The sequence below is a fragment of the Canis lupus genome, chromosome 24 (genome assembly GCF_011100685.1).
Source record: "Canis lupus familiaris isolate Mischka breed German Shepherd chromosome 24, alternate assembly UU_Cfam_GSD_1.0, whole genome shotgun sequence".
Classification (NCBI taxonomy): domain Eukaryota; kingdom Metazoa; phylum Chordata; class Mammalia; order Carnivora; family Canidae; genus Canis; species Canis lupus.
In genome coordinates this window covers 40,108,620-40,120,796 of record NC_049245.1, presented here as the reverse complement: position 1 = coordinate 40,120,796, position 12,177 = coordinate 40,108,620, and the positions used below count along the sequence as shown (strand labels likewise).

The 12,177-nt window shown below is 41.6% G+C and overlaps 1 long non-coding RNA gene across 4 annotated transcripts; it reads right to left on the bottom strand.

Moving 5' to 3' along the window:
* Positions 1-1,133: 1,133 nt before the first annotated feature.
* On the bottom strand, positions 1,134-9,911 carry LOC111092040. 4 transcript variants are annotated; one of them, XR_005377992.1, is made up of 5 exons: positions 9,578-9,791; positions 9,072-9,362; positions 7,589-7,888; positions 3,528-3,947; positions 1,134-3,406 (listed from the first exon to the last, which is right to left on the bottom strand). It is a non-coding gene; the product is annotated as an uncharacterized LOC111092040 (long non-coding RNA). The 4 variants fall into 4 exon arrangements; XR_005377991.1 differs by having other exon boundaries at positions 1,141-2,016; positions 3,131-3,947; XR_005377990.1 differs by lacking the exons at positions 1,134-3,406; positions 9,072-9,362; positions 9,578-9,791 and adding an exon at positions 9,844-9,911 and having other exon boundaries at positions 3,874-3,947.
* Positions 9,912-12,177: the final 2,266 nt, after the last annotated feature.

Sequence of the window (12,177 nt, the reverse complement as noted above, 5' to 3'; positions counted from 1 at the left end):
ATTTTTTAAAAACTGCAAGGAAAAATAACTATTTTATTTTATTTTTTTTTAATTTTTATTTATTTATGATAATCACAGAGAGAGAGAGAGAGAGAGAGAGAGAGGCAGAGTCACAGGCAGACTCCATGCACCGGGAGCCTGACGTGGGATTCGATCCCGGGTCTCCAGGATCGCGCCCTGGGCCAAAGGCAGGCGCCAAACCGCTGCGCCACCCAGGGATCCCAAATAAATAAATATAAATAAAAATAAAAACTGCAAGGAAACACACCAACGTAGGAACCGGGGCTGTTGCTGAATGTTTAGGTGTTAACTTGAAGGGTGCTTTTCTGACGTTTTTAAAATTTTCTACAAAGAACAGGGGCGCCTGGGTGGCTCAGTCGGTTGGGCTTCCAACTCTTGATCTTGGCTCAGGTCATGATCTCGGCTCAGGTCATGATCTCAAGGTCGTGAGATTGAGCCCCAAGTCAGATTCCACACTCAGCACAGAGATGCTGAAGATTCTCTTTCTCTCTCTCTCCTTCTGCCCCTCCCCCCTCAGCTTGTGCTCTCTCTCTTAAAAAAAAAAAAAAAATTCTACAATGAACAGTAAGGCTTCTAATCATAAAAATAAAGAAGTATTTTTAAAGGATTGTCCACTGCATACTAGAGTGTACCCTGTAGTCTTTCCTAAGTGCTACTGCAAAGTTTCGGAGCGCTTGTATTTAAAATAAGGCAGGTACACAGACCTAATGATATTCTCTTAGCTCATTGTGGAGTTATCCTGAATAACTCTGATTCATCTACTGGGGCTTCTACTATATTCTATTTACATGTGTTCAACACACATTTACATATAGATTAATCATAGATCTCATTTTCGTGTCTATCCCCACAGTTTGGAAGACGCTGTTTTTAACACTATGCAGGACACTCTGTATCAGGTCAATAAATATAAATTTGAATATTCAGGAGCTGATCAGTTTTTTTTTTTAAAGGGCTGGTCCCGACCCCTCCAATAAGCCTGAGCATAGATGACAGACATTTTACCTAGTATTCTATTTTTTATTTATTTTTAATTTTTATTTATTTATGATAGTCACACAGAGAGAGAGAGAGAGAGACAGAGACACAGGCAGAGGGAGAAGCAGGCTCCATGCACCGGGAGCCTGATGTGGGATTCGATCCCGGGTCTCCAGGATCGCGCCCTGGGCCAAAGGCAGGCGCCAAACCTGCTGCGCCACCCAGGGATCCCCCTTACCTAGTATTCTATAAAGACTCCTGGTAGTAGCTTCTTGGCTTGATCAGCTTAATGATTCATTTATACTTGCAATGTTATTTTTCAGCTGTATGCCTCTGTGTGCTTAAAGTAAAAAGGACAAAAATAAGTTTGAGGGGAAAAAAACAATTTAATTGCTTTCAAATGTTCCAATAAACTCAAACCCATATATTCTTGCTCAAGAATTTCCTTGCCAGATTATTACACACTTGCTTGCCAACTCTCTAGCTTTCTCTTCTTTTCCTAATCTTTGGAACTATAGAAGATATTAAGTGCCGTTGGCTGGTTGGAAAATGTAAATATATATATTCTCAAAAGACTTAAACATTCAAATGTCACAGGAAAGATTAAAAAGACAATCAGATCTCTGCACTTAAGAAGCCTGAACAAGTTTAAGAATCAGAAAATAACAAAACAGTCTTAGGCCCCAAGAAGAAAGAAGTGTTTTGTTTTGTGTTTTCACATTCATGTTTAAATAACCCTTCTGTTATCTTCAACTGTAGTTCCTACTGAGAACGTCCCAACAAACGGCTAGTCTCTATGACTAAGGAAATACTCCAACTAATGATCCACTGATAGGCAACGAAATATCAACAAGGCCAGGAGGGCTTGAAGGTTACTATCTAACAGACTGGTGGCACCAAGCAGTGGGCTCAGCTAGATGAGGAGGTAGCAGCGGCTGTACCCAGACCATCGCACATTTGCTAAGATTATTTCGGTCCATGGGACACCTCCAGGTGGGCACCATTCATCTGGGTTCTCTGTAAACAGGATACAATGGGAAATACTGTGAATAGTGGGTGCCTGTATTCAGAGTCAAAGCTTTGAATTATTACTGGCTAAAATTCTAGCATTTCTCTGATGTATTTACAGTGTTTTGCTTCATACCGGGAAACTAAGAAAGACACAAAATCTTTAATAACTTGGAAAAGTAAAGAGGAAGGCAGGAACGGTTTTCTAATGTACAGAAATGGAAGGGGGCAAAATTTTTTAGAGTGAGTTCAGATCTCTTTTTTTCACAAGCATAATTCTTACTTAGATATGAATGCCGTCCTCCAAATATTAATAAAAACAATTTTATTTCTATCTTGATTTCTTTGAAACGGACAGAAGAATCAGCTTTTTGGGTTTGGGATAATATTTTTACAATGTGTTGTTTTTATACACTTTCTTTAAAAATAAAAAAGATTTTATTTTTAAGTAATCTCTATATCCAATATGGGGCTTGAACTCACAACTCCAAGGTCAAGATTCATGTGCCCCCTTGGCTGAGTCAGTCAGGTGCCCCGATAAACTTTCCTTTTTTTTTAATTTTTAATTTTTTAAAAAGGATTTTATTATTTTAGAGAGAGAGAGTATACAATCAGGGGGAAGGAGAGAGACAAGCAGACTCCACGCTGAGCATGAAGCCTGAGGCCAGGCCTGACCCCATGACCCAGATATCACAACCTCAGCTGAAATCAAGAGTAGGAGGCTCAATTGACTGAGCTACCCAGGGACCCCTATAAACTTTATTTTCAAGAAAAAAAAGATATGACATCTTCCAGGTCTCCCAAAAGACTATATCATAGTCACAGGGCACTTTTTATGTCTCTAATAGTTGTGATATGAAGAGGGAATAGAGAAACTGAGTTAGGGATAAAGTCAAACTGAGCTCTTACATGACCCAAGAATCCCAAAAGGCCATAAGTCAATTTAGTTTAAGCCAGTGTCCTTGGCTCTGGATTCAACTTGACATATCTGTTAAAGTACATTAATTTTAAAATACATTTTTCATCGTAATTACCATGTTAAGTGTTACTAGAAATTCATTACTCTCTGGGACCAGAAGCCAAGGCTTTTGTTCTTAACAGAACCCATCAGCGGTTGGCTTACCCTGCTAAACAACATCAGACGTTCTCAAGCGCCAGAGGATGTCTTCAGAAGAAATAAAATGGGCCTTCTTTGCTCCCCCTTAGACTCCTGAGAAGGCAGGTTTGCCACTGAAGCAAACACTTGCTTTCTTCTTGGGATATAAGACTATGGGCTTTTCTTCTCCATTCTCTCACTTACAGTTAGGGTACTTAATTAGAAACCAAATATAAATCTCTCAACCTGCTGGTCAATGAGCAGAAGCATTCTTTGAAAAGGCCTAGTTCAAGGAAGAGAAGACTGAAAGAGAAAAAAAATGGAACAATGCCTCATTGAACAGATTTTGAGGATCCCTCAAGGGACAAAAACCAGGTTTTCCCCAAATGGTGTTTTTTAAGTATCTGTCAAATCTCTCATTCACCTGCTTAGGATTCTTTTACATTTCTTCAAAACCTCTGGAGCTCAAAGTAAATAATCATTACAATCCTTAAGTCCAATGTTAACAAGGAGAACGTTTCCCAAGAATTTGACATTTCAATTAAGATTGCAATGTCGCCCCTGCCTTTTCAGAGATGATCAAATGTATCACATCGGAAAACCGTGTAATCTTGTTTGGAAATCTTCCTCATGCTCTTGCATCCTGTGTTGAGTTCTGCCAGAAAACTTTAATACAAATCAGAAACTTAATTTAAGTAATTGCTACTAAAAAAGAAACTTCTGGCCCAGTACTGGGAGTCTTTTGACTATTAATAACCAAGAGAATTGTATTTTCAAGTTGGTGAAGTGCTCATTTATTCTGCTCCCGGCTGTGATCTCTGTATAGACAGGGTGTCTGGGAAGCCTGGAGACAAAAAAGAATATGCATAATGCTATTGTGGACATCTTCAATCTGCAAAAATCAGAATACAATAGGGTATGATAAAATAAACTAGAATGAAAGCAGAACAAAGGAAATGGTTAATGTAAATTCAATAACATTGTCTCGGGTTCCAGACTTTCTGGAACTCCCCTGTGAGAACCTGTGGGGTGTGTTGAGCCAATGAGTAGCTGGCTGAAATGGGAAACTCCACTGCAGGAAGAGCTGCTTTTCTGATGCTGCTAATTAAGGAATGTGGAACCCTTCCTTCTGAGTCAGCTTGGTGGTATGTGGAGCTCTGTGCTGCTTGCTGCTTACATGATTATTGCATGAAACTTTGGAAGTAAAACCAGAGTATCTTGCCACTTAACATTTAAGAGGCTAGAGGTGGGGTGTGTGTGTGTGTGTGTGTGTGTGTTTAAATGGTTCCTAATCTTTAAAATGGTCCGTGGCAGCTGGGCTTTTTATCAGCCGATCATATTTACAGCATAGTCTCAGATGGCAGGGTGCTATCCCAGAGAGAGGATTTGGACCATTTATGAGCTCACGTTAAGGTACACAGGCTTATCACAGCATTCTGGGGATTCACTACTATTACACAGCAATAAAAACATCTCTGCGGACTGTCAGCTCTTCGGATTTTTAATGCCTTTTTCCTAAAAGAAGGCATATCGTAGAAAATAATCCGAGAAACACGGGAGGTAAACAAAGGTCATACGTATCCCATTATCAGAAAACTACGACTTAAAACTTTTTAATAAGCATTTTGCAATGATGTAAAGGTGGAGAGGATAGTAAAACGAACCACCCCCATACCCAACACCCAGTTTTGCAATTTCAAGTTAACCACATTGCTTCAATTCTCCCGTTTTTAAAATCTGCTCAAGTATTATAAACTCTAACATGTCATTCTCCTCCTATATGTTTCAGGATATAGCTCTTATAAATATATATATTTATATATATAAGATATATATCTTTATAGCTCTTATAAGTATATTTATATAGATTTAATATATTAAATATAATACATTAAATTTTAATGAAATAAAATTTAATTAAAAATTAAATATATTAAATATAATATATAATATATATATCAAATATATATATATATCCTTTACCCCCCCAAACATCCCTCAGTGCCTTTATCACAGCAGTTGAATTAAGAGTAAGTTCCTGCTATCACACAACACCCAGTCCCTACTAAAATGTCCCTTGATAAGAAAACCAAGGTAAACAATTCTACGTATACCTATATCTCCCCTTTTTGCTTACGAATACGAAGATTTCTGGCTTCTTAACAACGTGATTTTTGTGTCTTGATTTTTCCATTTGCCCATTAAAGCTATTTCCCAATGGCATATTTTCAAAACTTGGAAATTTCGAAACGGCCTTGTGCGCAAGAGCAGGAGATCACTTTGGAAGATGAACCACGTCTTTATTTGTGCGCTCCCCTGCACACACGGAGCGAGTGTTAGTGTAAAGCCCGCTGCCACGAAGATCTTTGCTCTCAAGACCTTTTCCTTTATTAGGGCTATTTCCTTAGGACAGGTTCCAGGAGGGGTCCGGCTGCACCCAAATGTATGAACATTTGTAAGGCCCTTGACTCGCCTCGCTGAGCTGTTTACAAAAGGACTGTACCAATTTACACTTCCACTTACAAAGGATGAGAGAGCCTCTATTAAAATGCTTAAAGGCAGTGCTTCTGCGAGCTCTTATAAATCACTGGCTGAGGCTGGCTTATGTTTGTCATATGGTCACAGCCGTCACAAAATAAATAAATACCCATTTTCTATAGCTGTAAAAACACGGCCTGCGCACACTGCCAAACAACCACAGACTAACTTTGATTAAACGAGGAAACCGGTCTACTTGTTGAAAATGTGGTAATGAGATAGTTTCCACCCAGACGGGAAGCCCAGTTCTGGCGGGGGAGGGGCGCCTGCATTTCTTCTGCTCCCTCTGCCCACCAGGAAGGTAGGATCAGGTCAGCAGCTCGGCCTTTACTTTCCCTCCTCCCCCCTCCTCCTCCCCCTCCTCCCCCTCCTCCTCTTCCTCCTCCTCCTCCTTCTTCTTCATTTAAATTTTTTTTTTTTTTTTTTTTTAAAGCTGAGTATCTTATCTGTGTCTCTACGGCTGGGTAGATGAGGCTGAAATACTGGTGAAAACTAGCAGAAACTTCTGGTGGCAGGCGCTTCCTGTCAGTGCAGCCCCACAGCACTGGGGGACCGGGGATTAGGGGCAGAGCCATTTTAGCTTGGTCCAAATTCTACTTTGTTTCCTTGGGGACACGTTGTTCTGATTTGTTGACTTCCAATAAAAAGCGCCTCAGAAAGGGCTCATGCCTGTGCCTAGCCTTCTCATTTTCTTTAAAGAATAATAGAGCATGTCAGTGACAAATCCTTGTAGAAAATTCGATTGTATTGGTTTGGAGAAATTTATGTGACAGTTTTGGGTGTTTTTTTTTTTTTTTTTTTTTTTTTGAGGCAGGGAGAAAGAAAAACTATCTCATTCCTCTCGTGTTGTGTTTATGGGGGAGAGAAGAAACCAAGAAGGTAACTTGATCAGAAAATACTTAGCAAGAGGGTCCTTAAAAAAGCCCAGAATCTGAATCTTTAACTCTCTCTCTCTCTCTTTTTTTTTTTTTTTTTTGGAAAAAAGTTCAGGAAAGAGGTTTTACTGATCCTCGTGTACTCCTCACTGTCTTCATCCCACACAATGACGCTGAAATACTTCCTCTGAGCAAGTGGGAACAAACTATAATCTCTTAAAACATTTTTAAGAGGACATGCAGGCTTGGTGTTTGTAAAAATATGTCAACAAAATGTGCTAACCACATTTTTTTGTTGTTGTTGTTGTTGTTTTTTAAAGTTGTCAAAGAAGCCAAAGTGATTAAGTTAAGCTGCAGAGGGCTGTTTTAGAACAAGGGGACGTTTGGAGAGAATAATGACTCAGGTCATTTGGGCTGATGTTTACTGAGTGATCGCAGGGTGCCAGGCCCTGTTTTGAGGTTTGGTTGTGATTAGCTCCTGCAGCCCTCCAGAGTCCCCATGGAGAGGGTGGCAGTGTTACTGTCATTGGACAGGTGAGGCAGACAGGTCAAGTCGGGAGGCTGAGTTTGCCAGCAGCTGAGCGGGGGAGGCAGGGGTTTGGGTCCAGGCAGGCTCTAAAGACCATGTTTGACTCAGGTCTGGTTTCTGAGAAAGCCTGCAGGTTCGTTTTGGGAGCTGCTGAGCCCCAGCCCATCAGCTGAAGGTGAAGTGGTGAGGGAGCTGGCTTTGGATCCTCTATGCCACCGAGCCCCGGGGCAGCCGTTTCCGATCTTCAGTCTAGATCCAGGAGTTCTTTTCTTTTTTTTAATAATAAATTTATTTTTCATTGGTGTTCAATTTGCCAACATACAGAATAACACCCAGTGCTCATCCCATCAAGTGCCCCCCTCAGTGCTAGACCCAGGAGTTCTTGATCACTCTACACACCTATCAGGAGTGTGACCTTAGATCTCCTCTCCAGTATTTCCCTCAAATCCCAGCATCCTGTTTGAGGGTGTGGCTGGAGGGGGCACACCTATGGTCAGGGAGACAGGGGCTCATCTGCCCACATCCTTCCCTGTGGCCACTCACCTCTGACTTTCTCCTGCAGGCACCTCTCCAGTCTCGCTTGACCTCCTGTTTGGGGAAGATGCCCAAGGAGCCCCGCAAGGCAGGTATCTCCCAGCTTCCGTGAGGATCGCTTGGATCGAGGTATCTTTCTTCAAAGAGTTCCATTTGCTTTGTCTACGTTGGGTGGTCTCGCATTGATGATCGAGAGCTGCTCAGGTTCTGGAGTGGACAGACTTGGGCCCAGCTCTCACAGTCTCTCACTTCATGTAAGCTTCTTTTCTCCAACCCAGATTAGGACCCTGGCAACCCAGAATAAGAGTCCTGCAGTGGTGGAGAAGAGACCGTGGCAATAGTGTTTTTTGCTTTTAAGATTTTATTTTATTTATTTATTCATGAGAGAGAGGCACAGAGAGAGGCAGAGACACAGGCAGAGGGAGAAGCAGGCTACCTGCGGGGAGCCCAATGTGGGACTCGATCTTGGGACTTCAGGATCACGACCTGAGCCAAAGGCAGACGCTCAACCAGCGAGCCACTCAGGTGCCCCAATGATACTAGTGTGTCCTGATTGAATGCTCACTATGTGCCAAATTCTCCCCAAAGCATTTTACTAGTGAGGATTTATTTATTCCTCCAAATATACCTGTCAGTGAGTGCTCTTACCTCCATCTATGGGGGTGAGGGTGGGGGTGGAGAGAGCTCCAGTGAGGTGGCAAGGGCAACAGCTGAGCAGCCTAGGATCTTGTTTTTAACCTGGAAACCTTTTTTTAAGAGCTCGGGCCTTCACTCACTACCGTGTCAACACTGGGAGGTACAGCTTCTAATCTGGGCAATCGGGGTGGGGGCTGGGGTATCCATTCTGCCTGGCATCCAGAAAGGGTGCGAATAATGTGCTCGGCCCATGATAAGTTCTTAATCAATGATCGCTATTATTATTCTCTATTCTCCTGAGGCCAAAGTCAACCACATAGTACAAAAAAAGAAAATGTACCAAAAAAAAAAAAAAAAAGAATGGCATGAGTCAGCATGGGCTTTGGAATTTGTTTGGGCTAGAATTCCACTTCATTCTTGTTGTAGAATCCTGAGTAAGTTAAAGAAGTTAGTAAGTCAGGGAGTGAATTAACTTCTGGTGGCTACAGCGGCTACAGTGTCCTCAACCTGCCACAGGAATTTAACTATACGGGTTACCAGGACACGGTAACACAATGATTGGATAGATCAGGTGTGGAGTTAGGACTCAGGCAAGTAGCAGGGGCTCAACAAATTGTTTTCTTTTTCCCTTTTTGTTACTCTTTGTCTCATCTTCTCACTGTTACCATTGTGGCTGTGGTTGTGTTGTTGTTGTGCTGAAAATATGAACACTCTTAAAGATCTGAGTGATTTCAGCAAGGGAGACTATCTGGGTTGTCATTTTAGGGGGACTCTTGGTTTTATCGGTTTATCAGTTTGTTATCAAGACTCTTGAATATCTCAGTCAGGTCATTATTAGTCTGCTTGTACTACTCACCAAGTCTCAGGTTCATTCAGAGTAACATCTGGTCTTTATAGTGCTCAAAATGATGTGTACCTCCTCCATCCTAATTTTCTGACTTGTGTCCTCTTATTCATCCCCACCAGCCACAGCACTGGGCTGGCTTCCTTGCTGTTCCTTGAACCATGGGGCACATGGCTTCGAGGTCTTAGCATGGCAGTCCCTCAGCCAGGAATGCTCTCTCCCCAGAACTTCACATGGCTCCCACTCTCACGCCTTCAGATCTTTACTTGGGAGACTCGACCTGGGAAGTCTTCCCGGACTAGCCTGTTGAACATTACCTCTGGCAACTCCCTCTAATCCCCGGCCCCTTTGCTCCACCCCTCTTTTCTTCTCCATAGCATTTAACATTTAATTTTTTTTCCCCCAAATATTTTATTTAAGTAATCTCTACACCCAAGGTGGGGTTCGAACCTACAACCCTTAGATCAAGAGTTGCATGCTCCACTTGCTGAGCCAGCCAGGTGCCCCAGAGCACTTACCATTTAATATAGTACAATAGTAAGTGTTAACTCCACCAGGATAGGCATCTGGATGGGTTTGGTTTCCTGCTGCATTCCTAGCACCCAGAACAGTGCCTGGTACACAGTAAGTGCTTAATAAATATTTGTTGAGTGAGAAAGTAAATGAATGAGTGAATGGAAGAATCCAGGGAGCATATTTACTTAATTCAATAAAACAGCTGAATATTGGGATACTTTCCTGGGTGCCAGCCAATGTGCCGTGATATGGAGGAAACGGACCTTACCTCTGAGGTTTCAGACAAACACGCACAGCCAGGGCTAGGCATAGCCCAGCAAATGTCATAAAGGAGATGTTGAACAAAGAGAGTGACTGAATAAAGAGCTTGGTGGCATTTGGAGTGGACCATGGGGGATGGGTAGGATGGCTACAGATTGATTTTCGGACATATGTGGCATGTGGGTTTGGGGAGGTTCAAAATGAAGGTGGGACAGGCAGTGGGCACAGAGCAAGGAGATGGGTAAGTAGAGAATAGTTCGTTAAAAAGCAGTATATAAAAATACTAAGTATTTTATTACATTTTTTTTTTGTATCTCAGGGTATTTATTTATTTATTTATTAAAGATTTTATTTATTTATTCATGAGAGAGTGGCAGAGACACAGGCAGAGAGAGAAGCAGGCTCCATGCAGGGAGCCCGATGAGGACTCGATCCCAGGACCCCCGATTAAACGCCTTGGGCCTAAGGCAGGCGCTCAACCACTGAGCCACCCAGGGATCCCTCGCAGGATCTTTAATATAGTTTGGAATTCTATGTGAATAGGCAGCTAATTTTTAGTTATACAGGTCAAATTTGCATATGTTTTCATGTTAAAAAATAAAATATTTAGCTGCCGGGACATTTGGGTGGCTCAGCTGGTTAAGCCTCTGCCTGCCGCTCAGGTCATGGTCTCAGGGTCCTGGGATCGAGCCCCGAGCTGGGGCTCTCTGTTCAGCGGGGAGCCTGCTTCTCCCTCTCCCTCTGTGTGCTCTCTCTCTAAATTAAATAAATAAAATCTTTAAAAATAAATAAATAAATAAACACATACATACATACAATCTTAAAAAAAATTTAGCTACCAGTAAAGGGTCCTGCATCCTTGCCCATATTTGAGAATTAACCAACTTTTATTCATGCCTTTGCATATGTTTTTCTTATTTATTTATTGAGATACGATTGACATGTAACGTATTAGTTTCAGTTGTACAATATAATCATTCAATATTTGTATATATTGTTAAATGATCGGCCTATATATGCCTTATGGTCTGTGTGTAGTATAAACGTGTATGTGTGTATTATATATTATATACATATATGTATTATGTACCTATACGTATATTTTCTTTATAAAGTATATTATTGCGTAAGTGTGTTTCAGCAAAAATGGCATACCTTGTGTGGCTTTATGTATTTATTTACTCCACAATGTCTTGTCTTGATGATCTAGCCATGTGAGCACATGTGACACCACTTCATTCTTTCCACCCGCTTTCTATATTCTTCTATTTCAATATCATGGTTTATGTGGCCAGTTTCCTCTTGATGAACAGGTAGCTCATGGCTTACTTTTCACTATTTTTTTTTTTTTTTTTTACTTTTCACTATTATACACAATGCTGCAATGAATATCCTTGTGTACGCTTCTTTGAGTCCCTAAGTGATTATTTCTTTAGGGTAGTTACGATAATTATAGGCCTATCTATTTTTTCTCATGTTTTAATTTGTTTAATGTCTATTTCTCCATTGAAAATATAAACTCTATGAGGGCAGGAATCCCATTTGTTTTGTACCTCACTCTTTAATTACTACCTAGCCAGTGCCTGAGACAAGGGAGTGGTCAATAAATATTTACGGAATGAATCTGGCTGAAAGGTTGGCTGGGGCCCTTGGTGTCGTTTTGCATCCTAAGAGAGGAAACTATGATTTATTTTGGTACATTGGAGGTTTTCTTTTTTTTTTTTTTTAATTTTTTTTTTAACTTTTATTTATTTATGATAGTCACAGAGAGAGAGAGAGAGGCAGAGACACAGGCAGAGGGAGAAGCAGGCTCCATGCACTGGGAGCCCGACGTGGGATTCGATCCTGGGTCTCCAGGATCGTGCCCCGGGCCAAAGGCAGGCGCCAAACCGCTGCGCCACCCAGGGATCCCCATTGGAGGTTTTCATACAGGGCGGTAGTTGCAGGGCGATGATTATTTGTTGGGGTTGGGGAAAAAGTATTTTAGGCTAGGAAGAAGACAGATACTGGGGCCCGGTTATGAGATTATGACACAGATCAGAAGGAAACCCAAAACAGGATGGTAGGAATAGAAAGGGGAAGGTGCGTTTGGGAGCTACTGGATGATAGGATCTGCGAGATTGATTAACTGATTAGCTCTGAGGGGCTGTGTAAAGAAAAGCATATGGAAATTGGAGACTGAGTCTAGGACATATTCATTTCACAAACGTTTATTACCTCCCAGCTCTGTGCAAAAAGCACTCTGCTGATTGCTGTTGGGATGTAAATTTGCAGGATCTTTCTTCCCTACCTTCAAAGAAGATTTGGAGTCCACTGGGGATGATGGAGGGCGACTAAGCAG